The 7919-nt window shown below is 33.0% G+C and overlaps 1 protein-coding gene across 4 annotated transcripts in view; it reads left to right on the top strand.

Moving 5' to 3' along the window:
• The first annotated feature begins 489 nt into the window (after positions 1–489).
• LOC106072847 (arginine-glutamic acid dipeptide repeats protein-like) overlaps positions 490–7919 on the top strand; it is a 204825-nt gene continuing 197395 nt past the window's right edge. For all 4 annotated transcript variants that reach the window (XM_056008937.1, XM_056008938.1, XM_056008936.1 and 1 more), the window contains exon 1: positions 490–627. The gene's annotated coding sequence lies outside the window, so the exon portion shown is untranslated. The remainder of the gene's footprint in view (positions 628–7919) is intronic.

Below are 7919 nucleotides of genomic sequence, written 5' to 3'. Positions count from 1 at the left end.
AGATGATTTTTTTACGACAATCTCTCGAGAGCTTATTGCAGTCTCCCTATCTCGCCACTTCTCAATGTAAAACTTCTGTTCTCACTTTATCAAATTCTCCAGCAGGGTTCTCAAATCGATTCCTACTGATTGTAGTTGATTTATGGAGTTCTCATATTTAAGTTGAATTTAAAGAAGCTATGTCATTGTAACAAAATAGGCCTATATACATCACTTCCCCAAACAATGCCCAATGAAAGACGACATATATCCGTAAAATATTATGCAATCTTGATTATAATATTATGCTAGACGATATTGAACAGTTTTAGAACCGAGATCTAGTATAAACATTTATATACATAAATATTTTTTAAGAAATAATATATTCGTAGACTGACACAACGTAAATCACACTTAGCATCCCAATATATCTTCTTTCACTATTTCAACGATTATTTCCCTTGGGACAACCCGTTCCACAATTTATTATCAGCATTTACAAATGTTCGTCCGGTTAAACGACTGAAACGAAACTAACAGCGAGAGGTTAGCAGCCTTTGTTCTGCATTGTGGTTGGTGTTTAATTCATTTTCCCTGCTTTATTTATCTTTGGATGAAGGCATCTCCAAAGCTTGATCGTTTATGGTAAGACACTTTTGTTTTTTTTTTTTACAACAATTTTGATTAAATGACGATTTCGGATTTTCCTTTCGATGTTTTTTCCTCTAAGCGAAGGAGGGGTGATAACGGAGCACTCGGTATTGGAATTAAAACCCACCGACAATGCCAAGTAAGTGGGAGAGAAAAAAACGAGTGAAAGGGAGAGAAAACGAATGATGCCAAGTTTGTTTTTATTGCTGTCAGAAGTTTCATTGTTGACATTCTGAACCGCAGCTGTTAATGTGTTATTTGATAGATTCTCTATAATGTCTATATTAAAAAACAAGCAAAATCAAATAGAGCTTTTTGTTTACATGTGTATGACATATCATCGCCATGAATCAATCAAATTCAAAACATGTCTATTTGTCTTGAATATGACTTTTTCAGGTCTTTCTTTAGTTTAGTAGAATAGAATTTCAATTAAAAATATATAAAATCTAAAATGATTTAAATTTAAATTTAAAAACATTATTTAAGATCTAGATTCTAACTGAATTTACCAATAATTTAGTAGCTAGTCTTTATTATTATAAAGAAGATAGATTTAGTCTAGATCTAGTATATAACTAATTTACTATTAGGATAATTAGTCCTATGTCTAGTCTAGGATACTCTATAACTATTATATAGACTAATATTACTAGATCCATCTCTATCCTAGTAAATTCCTCTTATCTTATTCATGGTAAATCAGTTACACAGACTAGAAACTCAAAATACCAAGGGCCAAGGGGCAGGTGTTATAATAAATGAGAAACTATCATGGAATCCCCATATTGATGAAATTATTAAAACATCAAACAAAGAATGAGTGTTTATTAAAAGAAATTTCTAAAAATCAAATAAGAACATAAAACTAAATATATGTGTTATTTAACCTTGGTTAGGCCATTAATAGAATGTGCATCCTTTGTTTGGGACCCCTCAACTCAAGAAAACATTAAAAAACTAGAACAGATACAAAATAGAGCAGTTAACAAATAAATATTCACAATTGATTAGAGTAACACCTTTAGTATGATCATTAAATTTAGAGACTTCAGGATAGAAGACTTAAAAGTAAACTAACACTTATACATAAAACACTGAATCATAATCTTCAAATACAAAAACAAAACCTAATAAAATACGCTGAAAGACACAAAGATAGAGGCACATTCATTGTTCCATATGCTAGGACAAATTTGTACAAATGCTACTATTTCCCTAGTGCTAAAAGAGCTTGGAATGAGTTGCCTGAGTCAGCCAGGAAAACCAATGCACTGGCAGAGTTTAAGTCATTGATTAACATGCATGACTAGATTTACCTAGGGATTTGCGTTGGGCATAATCATCTTCTTTTTTTAAGTAACATTTGTATTTCATAAAATTAGAAGTTATGGAAACTCTCTCCATCTGTCTGTTTTGGTGAAAATCTTGTACACATTATTTCTTCTCATTCTCATATCAAGTTGAAACTTTGCACAATTATTCATTGTCGATGACAACACATGAATCATTGAAAAATAAATTAACAGAAGATTATTTTATCAATTAGTTGTAATTAATTAATATTGTTTTATATGGAAAATGTACTAATCTATAAAAGAAAAGCCTTGCAATAATGAGAGATATGGCAGCAATTGAGTGGTGCTCTCCACCCAAAGCACAAATGGGACTCTAGTAAACTTGCGAGATAGCAGACCAAAAAATTCTCACAAGACCAGGAGGGTAACTTATGCAGTTGTATACAGTTATGATAGATTCAAAATAGTTGATGCTATTTCGCTCAATTCATGTGAGGTTTTTAAAAAGTATTATTTATATTCAACTTGTTAAGAGTATAATTGTGATTAATAGTAAAGAAAAAAGTGAAGTGCCCCTTTCAGACCTTGCATCTATGGGGCAGAGTGTTATAGAATGTTATAAATAATTGTAATAATTAAAATATTGTAATCTATATAAAATATAATTGTAATATAACTATTATTATCTCTACATTATCATACTGTAAGTTTGCATCTCTAATGACTCTCTATAGAGACTCTATACTAATCATAAAATCTGAATTGTTTGTTCAATGAAGCTACTATTGGCTTAAATTAAGACAGGGCCAAATAGTTATTAATATTAAATTATAATTAACCATACATTTTAACATGGACTTTATTATAGAAGATTTCATTAGGGCTAAACACTACAGGTAGGCTTACATTTTGAGGCTAGAGATTAAAGGTAGGCATGTATCTCTTACCAGTGGTCAAATAATGAGGATTAGTAAAGCTTTTATTAAATGAGATTAATCTACTAAAGTTATTGCTATCTATAACACACAGTTTTTTACATTTAAGCTTTACAGATATCTTAAATCTGTTTTTTTTAACTTGAAAGCACCATTTCTAACAAAATATATAACATGTGCTATGATGGAATTGTGGGATTTAAATATGTCCTAGTGATTTTCAGAACTAGTTCTATGTCTGATGACACTAATTCCATCATATTGCAAGAGATACTTATGTGAAGAATCTGAACAACAATCGTCTTTACAAAATAAACAAAATAAGTCCTCAGCTCAAGATCATGAAAACATTGAACACACACTACAATCTGTAATTTAATTTAAATAGTACATTTAGAAAAGTAGACATAATAAACTTATTTTGCTCAATTTCACCTCCAGCTTATTATCCTCCCATTTTATTTGTAGCACACCAAGACTCACTTCCTTAACATCTGTGAAATAACTAGAAATCTATTTGTATTACTATGGGGAAATCAATGTCAATATTAGCAGTATGAGCAAGTTATCATATTTTCTCCAAGCTAATTTGTTGTAAACATCTTATTTATCCAAACAATGAGACCTTGATGCTTATGTTGCATTAAGATGTATAGAAATATATCCAGAAGAAAAAAAAACAGGTCTCGTATATCTAATCAGTATCAATTTCTACAACCACATAGAGTATCAGATCTAATATATGCACAACCTAGTGTCTAGAAATGAGAGGATTATCTAACAAAATAAACAATAAAATGAGAAGAGAAAGTAATTTAGATTATGGGTATGCAATTACATTTCATCTAGTGGTAGCTTAATTATATAGGTTAATAAATTATTATTTTCCCAATAGACACTTGTGATTTATATATTTCTTAGTGGTCTGAGTGAAATGATTATTTTTCTAGGCTTACTAGACACACTTCAGTAATTACTCTATTCTAAAAGTCCTTGTCTTTATTGGGGGAGGTTGAAGCATTAGGTCCTTGCACTAGAAGCTCAATGTCTTTATTAACATAAAATGGTTCTATACATGTACCTCTTATGATCTGTGATAAAAAAAATGAAAATTAAGAGACATTATTACAAAGTATCTGTAAACATTGGTAGCTTTAGCATCAAGTGGACTAGAAGTATGGTGTACTTCAAGATAATTATATAAAATTATATTCAGCTGTGATTCTTATGTAGGGTATTAGGCACCAATCTCTAAAAGATTTTAGTTCATGTTTTTAGAATGGTTAGAAAAAAAGTATAAATACTACACAAAAGAAGAAAAACATTGTCTGGGTAATAAAAGACATAAGACTCAACATGTTTTTTTTTTAATGAAAAATCATTTGAACTTACATTATTCTGTACATATATATTTTCTAGCGATTCTCATCTTTATCTTTGTGGGCACAATATGGCCTAAACTGTGCAGATGTGCCAGAAACCCAAACTATTTAACATAACTTTATCTTTGTGTGCTTGATATGGCCTAAATTGTGCAGATGTGCCAGAAACCCAAACTATTAAACATAACTTTATCTTTGTGTGCTTGATATGGCCTAAATTGTGCAGATGTGCCAGAAACCCAAACTATTAAACATAACTTTATCTTTGTGTGCTTGATATGGCCTAAATTGTGCAGATGTGCCAGAAACCCAAACTATTAAACATAACTTTATCTTTGTGTGCTTGATATGGCCTAAATTGTGCAGATGTGCCAGAAACCCAAACTATCAAACATAACTTTATCTTTGTGTGCTTGATATGGCCTAAATTGTGCAGATGTGCCAGAAACCCAAACTATCAAACATAACTTTATTTTTGTTTTGTCCGTTGATGAATTAAAAAAAAAATTGTCATAAATCATTTCTAAAAAGAAATGTTTCCCAAAAAGGAACGTGTTGTTTTTTCAGGGGTAAGACCTCATTCTCTCAGTTCTCATGGTCCTGTAAGTCTGGCATCTCTTAGTGCAGTCAAGATAGATGCTGCTCAATTTTAAATTGCTTTTATTTGAAATGTGTTATTTAATTTTCTGTGGGCCCATGAAATAATGATGTGGCAATATCTCTCTCTATATAATAGAAAACTTGTATTGAGTTGACAGTTGTCTTGAATGTATCTGATGTTTTTTTTTTTTTTTTTGTTTAATTTGATTTGATAAAGTCTATAGTATTTCTGATAGTCTTATGACATTAATTAATTTTTTTTACACACAATCTATTACACTCTGTTTGTTAGTTTTTAAAATAAAAATACATATTGAGATTAAATAAAACACTAATAAATGCGAAAAGTAAATATAGATTTATAGATTATGAGTTTCTAATAAATTGTTTCATTCTCATCAGATACTTTTGATTTATATATTTCAAAGTGAAATGATTATTTTCTAGACACACTTCAGTAATTACTCTATTCTAAAAGTCCTTGTCTTTATTGGGGGAGGTTGAAGCATTAGGTCCTTGCACTAGAAGCCCAATGTCTTAATGAACATAAAATGCTTTATACACTTGTACCTCTTATGATCTGTAATAAAAAAATTAAGGTTAAAGAAACATTACATTATTGCCCCCCCCCCCCCCCAAAAAAAAAAGCTTCTAAGTCTGTACTCCAATCTAATGTTCTTTATAAATTGCTTGTGGCTTGTTTATTAGACAACACGGCTTTTGAGAAGAACATTGCACCAGGCAACTCCACAAACATCGGTCAATAGGCGAGTCCACAGCCTCTCCAAGCTGGTGCCCCTGGATTTTATGAATTTAAAAAAGGTGCGACGCCATGTTGGCGTTGACGGCTTTGTTGGTGACATGATCCCGGTATGTTATTCTCAAAGTCCATCTCAACCATCGTTGCTAAGCCACGTGTAGGCTCTTTTCAACCTTTATTGACGACTTCCACGTCGAGAAAGCGTATTGGGAGTTGCAGTAAGGATTGTATTGAGCAGGTAGATCATGGTCTCCAGACTGGTTGATGTGTTTGCCAAACATAGCCCCCCCCCCCCCACACACACACGCACACATTTTTTTTTTTTCGTGCAGTCATCATCTCAGTTTTCTCGAATGGGGAAAAGACGCTATTAGTTTTGTGTGGAATGTCTGTCCGTCCGTCCCGTTTGGATCTCGTAAACTAGAAAAGATAGTGAAAATCTGACACCATAATTTTTTACACCATTCAAAGTTCTGATGTTGCGGCTACTTTTTTTCTTTTCTGAAAGCGAAAAATCTAATTTTTTAAAGTCACTCATGCAAGCAGTTTTGTCATAAAAATATACCACTTTTACAACTATTCAGTATTAATAGTAACAAACACTGGAGGCTCTTCAGAAAGGGAGAACACCGCTTACCATATTTTTAACACATTTATGCAAATGGTTTTAGATTTTTTGTCAATTTTTTAATTACATTTGTATTGCAAAGTTATGTAAGTTCTGTCATACTAACTACTATATTTAGTATGCATATAAATTAGACATAATTTAAAACAACAATTAATAAGTAGTTTTCATATTATCGCGTGTAGTACACTTTAACTAAAGGAATTATTTTTTTACGGAAATAGATATTCATTATCAGTTAGGCCAGGTTCACATCTAACTCTACATTCACTTTCACCTATCCTTTGGTCTACTGGACCGCTGGGACACCACACGAGATCTGTCAACCTTCTTTCTCCATTCTTCTCTTTCATTTTTCTTTGATAGAATTTCATTCTAATGTTCTTTCTGAAAATATTGAAACCTGCCTTTTTACCTGCCTGGGTGGACCACTTCGGGGGCCGATTCTGAGTTTGTGTTTTCTCACAAACTGTCTTTGTAACTTTATTTTTAAAATGAAATCTTCTTGACCCCCCCCCCCCTTTTTTTTTTACCGCACCTGTGTAAAAGTTGTCTGCTAAAACCTTCCACGGCTGGTCGGCACTAAAGGCAATTGTAACGCTCGACTGATCTAACAAGATGTTCCGAGTTTCTCCCACTACATCAGTCGGACTGTAGAACTCCTTTTTTTTATATCAACAGTTTATTTTCTGAAAGAATGGCAAGTCAAAAAGTTGGATCGGAACAAAAGCCTCTTCTACTTCCCCGATAATTTTCGCTTTTTGTCTGTGTACAGTGTTAACAATCTGCGACTTACAAAGTCTTTCAGTATTGGCAAAGTCCGAGGTTGAAACATTGACTCAAATCATGTTGAGCCACCATTAGTTAAGATCATTATTATGAAGCGGAATCATTTATTCAATGACAATCATCTTCCCTACTGATGTGACGTTTGTCATTCTTAAGATAAGAATTGAAGCAGGCTACAGTGGGACCTCGGCTGACGACCACAATTCGTTCCGGAAAGCGGGTCGGTACTCGAATTATTCGGTATCGGAAAGATACCTCTTTTATACAACTTTCAGAGCCACGATTTTGCTGTTAATAACTAATAATGTTAGATTAAATGTTTTTTTTTTACTTCGCCCCATCCAGACTTAGATCTAGAAGACGATGCGCAAAATGTTCCCGAACATTAATGTATTAGACTCTTGCTTAATATTATTCGTACATGTCAAATTTAAATGTATTTTCTTTTTATACTCTGAAAAATTATAACAGACAAACTTAAGTTTGCCCAGTGTGGCCATCGAAATTAGAGTCGTTTTCGATAACTGTGTCCAGGTTCCACCCAGAATTCCCCCCCCCCCCTCCCACGAAGATACGAGATGAATCAAGGTATGGCAACGATCAGGAAACCATTTCAACAGTCGTAAACGTATAGTGAACGTAAGACTGCGGTGTCATGACTTGGATGGTTAGGGGTGGGGGGAGGAAGGAGTGGAATTATTGCTTTTTACAAAGCTTATAGCAACTCTATCCTTTCTGTAGCAGAGTGGTTAGCACGTCGGCCCGAGGAGGCGTGAACCACGAGTTCGAATTCCCCTTTTTTTTTGGTAAATGCTTTTAAAAACCAATTACTGTGAAATCCACCCAGATATCCCTTTCTTTCTTCCTCCCGGTTCTCAACTTGTCGAGATAAGT

Source organism: Biomphalaria glabrata, chromosome 13, assembly GCF_947242115.1.
Source record: "Biomphalaria glabrata chromosome 13, xgBioGlab47.1, whole genome shotgun sequence".
In the NCBI taxonomy this organism is placed as follows: Eukaryota; Metazoa; Mollusca; class Gastropoda; family Planorbidae; genus Biomphalaria; species Biomphalaria glabrata.
This window is presented reverse-complemented; position numbering and strand designations above follow the sequence as displayed.